The sequence below is a fragment of the Lygodium microphyllum genome, chromosome 11 (genome assembly GCF_053477565.2).
Source record: "Lygodium microphyllum isolate KBCC chromosome 11, Lygodium_microphyllum_v1.1.10, whole genome shotgun sequence".
NCBI classification, from domain to species: Eukaryota; Viridiplantae; Streptophyta; class Polypodiopsida; order Schizaeales; family Lygodiaceae; genus Lygodium; species Lygodium microphyllum.
Genome location: NC_141145.1, coordinates 48,771,371 through 48,781,216, shown reverse-complemented (window position 1 = coordinate 48,781,216; position 9,846 = coordinate 48,771,371).

Sequence of the window (9,846 nt, the reverse complement as noted above, 5' to 3'; positions counted from 1 at the left end):
AGCTCCTTGTCCTCCTCCTCCCTTCCCTTGGTAGGAATTGCTTGATTCTTCTTCTCTTCCTTGCTATTTGGCTCTTGTTCTTTACTCTTTGGCTCTTCCTTCCTCATCTTTTTACTCTTGTTTCCTTTCCTCCTTGTCTTCATGAAGTGATAGATAGTCATGATTAGTGATATCGGGCTCGAACAGCAGAAAACGCGCAAAAAACGCAAGAAAGCACTGGTTTGAAAAGAAAGCCATAATTTTTTTAAAAAAATTTTAATATTCGTATGGCGCATCTGTAAGTGTGTGTAATTGCGCGTCTATATGCGCAGATAAAAGATATTTCACACACTGGATAGATGCGATTACAATTAAACTTATTAAAATGCTAGCTTATGGTTGTTTTTGGATCAACATGACTTTCCTAGTCTTTCAATATTAAAATGTTTGTCTCCATATTGTAAGTATCAAAATATTTAGGGAATATGATATATATGCCAAATGAAATCATATATGTCCTTATGATTCAGGTGTAATTATGTCATCATCTTCTACTAGTATGGGACATGCTGAGTCAACAAATAGTACATTCTCCAATGAGGACGAGACATTGTGTCTTCACAATCGAGACGCTTGGCTACGATGGAAAATCAAATGTATGTATGATCGTTATTGAGGATGTTTTTTTTAGCACGTCTAATCACAATGTCACACCTTAGCATGTATGGAGAGTCGGACCAAGAAAAAAGCCCAATAAATTTTACTACTTTATTTGCACAAATATTATTGGTCTATGTTGTGTCTTTACTATTAAACAAAATCTCTTTTTTTTAATTGAGCAGGATGCAGTACCACATCCTCAAATGGTCCCTCCAGGGCGTTGAGAGGCTACGAAGCATCGACGCGAGGAGGCAGAGTCCTCAAGAAGAGTAGAGACTAATGACAATGATAGCAACCCTCTTCAAATGCCCCATCAAGTTTTGTAGGAAGAGATTTTGGACAACATGGTGCACAATTTATTTTCCCATGAGGTTCGAGGGGAGGGCACCACTAGAGAGACAAAAGACCCGCTACACATAACGTCGAAAACTCCATTGTATGAAGGTTGCACATACTCCATTCTACGTGCATCTCTCAAGAGACTGAACTTACAAACCATTTATGGATGGAGTAATGCTAGCTTGAATGCATTATTGAAGTATGTATCATTTGATATTAATTCATAAATGCTTCTAAACAATATTCGCAGTTTATTAACTCTGTTTGCACAATATATGCAGGTTATTGTCGCAAATGCTTCCAAATGGAAATAAATTACCAACTAGAAGGGAGCAAGCAAGGCGTTTCTTGACATCTCTTGGAGGTCTCGATTACATTAAAATCCATGCATGTGTCTCTAATATTTCCGCTCAAAATATTAAAGGATCTTGATCACTACACGCCAACGCAAAAGCTGTGCAAAGTCATCTCCCGCAACGGAATAATGATAGTGACAAAGTCCTTACCCCGCATGCACAATAATGAGCCCATCCGCATTGTGCAAATGAGGCTGGGGCTTTAAAAACCACAAGCCGCACAATAAACACCCCTTACATAAAGGCAAATGGATAAATGATTAAAGTAGTGCAATTTTTTAAATTAATTACCCCTCCCCTCAACCGATGCATGGCAAGGGGAGAGGGAGTGTATGATGGAGTGAGTTAAGTGAAGAGAGGAAGGAGTGTGGTGTGGGGATGCATGAGGGAGGGAAGGCATGAAGCCTCCATGTGGTGGATCTCCCCCCCCTCCCTTACACACTATATAACCTCCCCCTTAGCCTTGGGGGGAGGCACGAATGAGGAGAGAAGAAATGACTACTGCCTGCTGCCGTAGCGTGCTGCCACTGCCCGTCGCCATTCCGCCACGCAGTCTGCCTGCTGCCGCGCTGCAGCCGCCTACACACTGCCATTAGCGACATCATCTTTTCCCCCTCTCGTCATCAATCTCCTCCCCTCCAATCATTACCCCCACTCCATGTGATTCTATTGAAGCAAAAGATTCTTGAGAAGCTTCTAAGGTTGGGCTCCCATAAGCCTCATTTCCACGAGCCTCCCCGATTTCAGAAATCGGACTCATAAGGCCCAATTTCTACGCAAGGGAGAAGTAGGCAGACTTTGGATCTGTTTTGCCCAAGCTTGGAGGAAAGTGCGGTGGATGTGGCCATGGGTCCGTCCTATGAATGGGTGGTCCCGGTTGGTCGTAAACTTTTCACGAAGGAAATCAACAACAAGGAACATTGATCTAGAGTCTAGGATACTAGAATCCCGATGTATGCTGTTTTAGGGGAACGGAATGGGACTATGCCTTATGGGCAGAGAGGTCAAGCTTTGCATCCCTCTCGTTTTCCATTCTCCTTGAACCAAGTGTAGCATGGATCTGCTTCGACCCTGATGTTTTTGCGTAAAGTAGTTCACGTGGGGTTGACGCTAGCTACTGCTCTAGGAATTTGACCACTAGGAAAACCCTGATTCAGGTCAGTCCTAAGTGGGAACGGTCGGAATGCTTCCGCTTTGTGGTAGACTTAGGAAGACCTAGATCCCAAACCCTGTGACATTCTGTGGGAGTTCCGGGCAGTGCTTTCTGAACTCTCTTCCCGATGGGCTGCTAAAACGTGTCCTATAAGCGAACGGGTGGACACGTTACAGTTGGTATCAGAGCGAACCAACGAAGGATCTGTCTTTTACAAGGAAGCCTAATGAGGTAAAGTAGAGCAAATGTTGCTGTTAAGATCGTTTTCTTACTTACTTAACAATGCTGACTTGCCGAGTCATGAAGCATGGAACAGATTCTTGGTGTTCCAGGTTATATTTATGACCGCGATGCGTACCTCGGATTATCGACGGAGGATCAATATGATGAATATCATAGACCGCATTTACAATCCATTGGCCTTGTACATGGAACAAAGATGGATGGGTGTTTCAGGGATCTATTACATAACTGCCCACCGACTTGCGTATCTTCAAACCAACTTGAAGAAAATCAAGTGGATGGAGGACCTTAAGATCGTGAAGCTGTTCATCTTTGTTGAGGCTCATGCAAATGCAACCCTACATGTTGGAGGTCAAAGGGTCAAGCAGAACGTGTATGTGTACAAGGAAGTGACCCGAATAATCCCTGTCGACAAAATCAAGGTATTAGGACATTATGAAAAGAATGGGTATCAAAGGAAAGGATACCCTAACCTCCCAATGACCTATCGATTCCTGAAAATCCATGATCCCAATCCATACTATTACTCAGTTCCCATAGCTGAATGTAACACAATCTTATTCTCCACGAATTAATGTATCAGCTTGTTCCAAGAATAATTGTACTTCGAAAAAGCTATGCCCATATGAATGAAATAAGACTTCTTTTTATCAATGATTGTCTTGACTGTGAATATCGATAAAGAAGTAAAGTAATTTGGTCACTTGGATAAAAGCTGATGAAGTGGACATGTAATGATATGGAATTCCTACTGGGAGAAATGTCGACTTCGGTCAGATTTAGGGTCATGATCCTAGGTATCCATGAGTGTTTGCTCGGAATGGATTGGCTTAAATCTAATGATGCCCACATTCATTGTGGAAAGGGCCAAGTTTCCTTTCAAAACTCTGAAGGGGAATTGGTCACAACTCAAGGAGAGGCTGGAAAGCCGAAAATTCAATTGGCCAAAGCATCTCAGATAATAAAGGGAGTTAGAAAGGGACTACCTATCTATTTGATTAAGCTTAATAAGCTAGATTAGAATTAGGAGTCTAATGAAGAATCTTCATGGCTAAAGGAGTACGTAGATGTATTTCTTGAAGAGCTAACAGAACTTCCGCCTCAAAGGGAAGTAGATCATGAAATCAAGCTAGTGCCAGGAGCTGCACCAATTGCAAAGAGGCCACATACAATGTCCATCCCGGAAGCAATTGAATTGAAGGAGCAACTCAAGCAACTGTTAGACCAAGACTATATCCGTCCTAGCAGTTCGCCATGGGGAGCTCCATTGCTGTTCCAGAAGAAGAAGGATGGAACACTTCGGCTATGTATTGATTACATAGAATTGAATCAATCAACCATTAAGAACAAATATCCTATTCCAAGAATAGATGAACTTCTTGACCGTCTTCAAGGTACAAAGATCTTCTCCAAGACTGATCTCAGGTCTGGATACTATCAGATAAAGATCAAGGAAGAGGATATCCCAAAGATGGCATTTAGCACAAGATATGGACACTTTGAGTTCCTAGTCATGTCATTCGGACTGACAAATGCACCTACCACCTTCAACAGGTTAATGCAGGATATCTTTAGGCCATATCATGAAGAGTTTGTACTCATCTTCTTCGACGATACCTTAGTCTACTCCAAACAGGAAGAAGATCATGAACCCCAGCTTCGCATTGTCCTTGAGACAATGAGGGCACACAAGCTTTATGCCAAAAAGAAGAAGTATGTGTTCTTCAAACGACAGATTGAATATCTAGGATTCATCATTTTAGCTGAAAGAATTTTAATGGATCCGGCCAAGGTCAGAGACGTTCTAGAATGGCACTACAAGATATAGACCTTATACCGACGTTTAAAGCGATGAAAATACAAACAACAAAATTTTTCCCCATCGTTGCAAAAAGCGTAGTTATTGACGATGCCATAGAAACGTCGCTATTGGCGTCACTATATGCATCGCAAATGCGATGCTAATAGCGATGCATATAGCGACGCCAATAGCGACGCAACTAGTAAATTTGCGACGCGCATAGCGACGGCAATAGCAACGCGAGTAGTAAATTTACGATGCTAATAGCGACGGTAACAGGGATAAAAAAAATTTTGTAGATAGTACTGTGTGCTGTATGAGAGCCATACAAAATAGTTTCTGCACTACTGTATACAAAGCGCTTGCAAACAAAAAGAATGTATACTGAAATCATAAAACTGATACATGAAATAAATACATGATCGCATAAAAAGCGATTGGTACAATCATGACAGGATATCACTAATACATAGAAAATGTCTACATAGATCAGGTGCCTAAAAAATAAAGGTGTGTGAGCTCCAAGGATCCAAGGGTGAGCTACAAATCCTCGTCCCCCGAAAGCTCGTTCCATTGCAAATTAGGAGCATCGAACGGATTTTGCAGAAAAATAAACAACACATCAGTCCACCATACAATAATGCATTCAAATATCTCATGGTAACTACGGACAAGAAAGATGAGTGACTTACAGGGCCGCCACGTCTATACAATCGGTCGATCAATGCATTGAGACCGTGCCTCTTTGCATATCGAGTCTCAAGGCCTTGCAGATCGAGATTTGTAATGGAGTGCTGCAAAGAAAACAAAATGCTAATTGTTAGAAACATGATTGTCAGTACAAAGAATATTTCAAAAAAACAAACAAGCAAAACAAAAGAGAAACTTACAAAGTCCTTCAAATATGTCCTGTGGCCGCCACTCCCAAGATGATGGACCACTCTGGCCTCAAGTCATACCCTCATCGCCTCGCGCTGTAGACTCCAATGTCCTAGAGAATCTGTAGCCTCCTCCCTCAGTCGGCGCCAGTCGTCAGCATCTAACCACTCGGGCTTTGCAGCCCCACTCTTGATTGCCTTGCATACGTCAGATCATCTATGTGACATGTATGCACGCATGCAATCCATCATCCAGCCCGTAGAGAATCTATCTACTACGGCTAGCACTGGAAACTCCTCGTGCAAGGATGCTACTATGTAGTCCTTGTTCCCCTCCGGTATGTTCTTCCAATGATCCAGGACGTTGTGCCGAAAAAATTATTGGCACAACTCTCTCATGCAAGCCATCACCCTCCTCCCCTCATAATTCATGATGATGGCTCCTAACCTACTATTGACCAGATATCCATAACCCCTAGGAGTTTGCCTAAGATGGGTCCTCTCTCATCTCCGTCCATGCTCCTGGGCATATCCAGGAGACCCCTCTACTTCTGGTGTACCGACGGGGGTAACCTCTCTTGGAGTGGCACCCAAAGGGGTGCCACCTATACTGACGCTGCGCAAAAGCCAGAGTAACTGGAGTAGACGTCCCCACAGGTGTGACAAATCCTGGAGGTGATGCAGCTCCAGCTGAATGATGAGATGGAGACACCACATTCGTGTCTCCACATCAACATCCCCCTGACCCCGATTCAGTCCCTCCCTCTGGCCCAAGTCATGAGCGTCAAGATCGTCTGCTCGAAGCCAAAGCATCCGATCGCGCTGAAGCAGATCTAGCAGAGCGCCTTGACGAAGAATGAGACAGCTCCTGGTCTGCCATCTCTCTGAATCTCGCGAGCTCGTTTAGAGACGTGTGCAAAGATGTCCTACAACTCCTCATCGCTCATCCCTCAACTCATCCTGAAAATGTCACCTGCACAGATAAAAAATGGTGTTAGAATAATCAATTTAAATTATACAAAGCACCAGTAATATAAATCATTTTTTAAAAATCCCTCTTAAAATGCATATCTTATGTACCTTTATAAGAGATCTAAACAAGTAAGTGGATGCTCCAAGTATAAAGTATCCTATGGTGCCACGTTAATCTCTTGACACAACTCCGCATACACTGGAAGGTTGATAGACATGTGACCACAAAAGAATGAGTTTGCCTTGTTCTCAAAAAATTCTTAGACTTCTGTATTTCCATCATTGTTAGCCGATGCGGGCTCCAAGCTTTCGACGGCCTCCACCCCTTGTAATATCGACCCCTCTCTTTGCATATTATCTTCATCTATGCTCGAAACATCGCTTTGATCATATACTCTTGCACTTCGGGAGTTGAAGGTATAACATACCACCATCAAGGTTGTCGAGGGTTTGGATAGAAGATTACCTGTTCACAAACACGTACAAAGCGAGTTCAAACCATTGTGACATAAACCATGTCATATTACAATTAGAAATCAAATGACTCCATGCACCTGTTCACAATGGGCCGGCAACACAAAGGTGTCACGCAAATCTGTCCATTTTTTTTCGGAATCTATTTTGAGAAATCCCAATGGACCTCATCGAACTGTTGCTCCAGCTCCTCCAAGTACCACTTTGAACCACTACACATCGAATAGTATCATGGAGAAGCTACGGTAATCCACCGTAATAATACTTTGCAAGTTCCCAAAATACTTCATCTCATCCACAACCGTGTTTGGATTCGTTGCTCGTCATCGGCTCTCTTGCTCAAACCTTGCCATGACACCACAGTCCATTGTGGAGCGCATTTTGTCAATACACTCCACGCGAAAATGCCGTCCGCGTGACCACGCTGCACTATATATTTTGTACTATACATTGAAACACTCAAATTAGATGTCGCATATAAAATTTAGATACAAAAGATTCTAAACCCCTCATCACCTTTGGACTACATCCCCTCGAGAATTTCCACTGCTCCATTGAGACCTCTGTCCCTTCACTGGATGCTGCGGTCAAGGCTCCATGCAACCATCGTGTTGACATAAACCGTAGCATCTCCTCCATGCCTTCGGGATATCGAATTGGTCGATGATGCGTACTACGTCGGAATTCAGCTCGCGCTTCCTGTCGATCTTGCCTTGCAATTTGGTACTTGGCGAGCCATGTCTCCATGGAGGCATGGTGCAACATACAAAAGCGATTCACCTTCTCTTCCATTGAGGCATCTATTCTTTTTTCTACCCCATTTCCAACCACCACATCTCTAGTCACTCTAACATCGTCCTTCAGCGTCCATAGCATTTCATTGTCTGGTTCCACCGTTGGTAGCCATTGTGAGATATGCGCTAACGCCTCTGACACCAACCAACCTTCAGCCATGCTATCTTCTGGCCAAGCTCGTTATCGCACAAAGCCTTTCAGGTTTTTCATGAAGTGTTCCAGGAAGAACATCCATCGCGTATGGACAGGTCCAACAATCTCCACTTCATCCGCAAGATGCACAAGAAGGTGGACTTGTATCGTGAGCATGCTAGTAGGCAGGTATTTCTCAAAGAGACAGACCGTCTCCACTGCTCCCCACCTCGCGGATTCAATAGAGGACGTCTTAATCTCTTTCTGTGAGATCCATTGCACCAAAGTCGACAACTTGTAAATGGCCCCACGAATTTCTGGAGTAAGGCATCCTGCAATCGCGATCGGTAGGACAAACTGCCACAAATGAGAAAGCATTATGAATAATGGCCACTTTTCAAATTGCAAAATGCCCACGCTAATTACAATCCATTCGTAGCACTAACGTGACATATCTTATGCCAATCATGGGATTTTAGCCCCGACAATTGGTCATCTTTAGAAAATGAGGACCTGAGAGAACGCATCATATCCGTCGGAGTGCGGATAGACTTGCTTACTTGCTTCACAATGCGCTCTTCTTTAGTGGACAAAACCCAAGGAGCGCGAGGAAGATGTACGTGACCATCACCACTCGATTGCGACCAAAGCGCCTCCATCTTACCTAACTCCTTTAAATGCATTCGTGCCCCTATAGTGTCTCTCTTTCTTGTGATGTGGTCCCATAGCAAGCTGCCCACATTCTTGAAAATATGCATGGGATCCAACAAGTGGTTGACCTGTAAGTGGGTCCAATATGGCAACTCGTAGAAGACTGAGAACCATCGCATTCCATTTGGATGTGATTCGGGGTTGACCATTTTTAGTTCGTATCAGCTTGTGACGTTCATACGTGTTGGAGGTCGTCCAAGAAAACCTTCCCTGAGTTCATGATCCTCTGGCAAGAAAGCGGTGTGTCCTTGATATACCATCTTCTTCATGGTTCGTGACCTTCGGGAGTCTAACTGTGGCCCACACAATGGACATGCATGATAAGCTGAGGTAATCAGACCTGTAAGGCAAGCCACGACCTAGTGAATACTTGATTGAATGAGATAAAATATAGATATTACGAGTGAGAACGGAGGTCTGCTCACCTGAGCACTCTCCCAATCCCGAAAAGTCATGCATCGTCCACATGAGAATGGCTCAAATGTTGGCTGACCGCCGACCATTGCGCCTGCTCATATCTTGCACAGTGATCCCCTCCTCCCACAAAATTTTAAACTCATCGACTAATGGATGAAGATACACGTCCATATTTTTTACTTTGTAGCGGCGTGAAACGAGCAAGCTAAGGATGAGATGTCATTTCTTTGTAGAAAGCCATGGAGGGATATTGTAGTTGACGAGGACTATAGGCCACACACTGTAAGAAGTTGAGCGCAGACCGAATGGGTTCACACCATCCATTGCAAGACCGAGCCGAAGATTCCTTGGCTCTTGCGCAAAGCCTCGGAAGGTAGAGTCAATGTGACTCCATGCATGCAAATCCGCTAATATTCGTTGAACTCCATCCGTGGACCTATTCTACACATGCCACGTTGTCAAGCTTGCCATGCCGGACGTACAAAACATGTGGTTTATGCGAGGGATGAGCAGAAAGTGTCTGAGAACTTTTCGAGGTATGGTTTGCCCTTGCAAGTCCTGTCGATACCTGTGAGCACCGACTTTGGACATGTCTCCATAGTCTTGTGTTCATCTCGAAACAGTATGCAATCGTTGATACATGCATGGATGTTATTGTAGTCCATGCCAAGCTTCTGTAAAACATGTCGTGCATCATCACGAGACTCAAGCATGGTATTTGCAGGTGGTAATATATGATATTTCAATAACCTGAAAAAAATCATAAAACACCTTGAAAAAGCACAAATGTTTGTAATAATAGTGTCAAAAAAAAAAATCAATGAAGCCTATGTGCAAGGTACCTGAATAACTCGGTCACACTCGTATCACTCCACCCGTATTTTGCTTGCACACTTAAGAGTGCAAGCAATGTCTTCAACCGAGATACTCGGCATC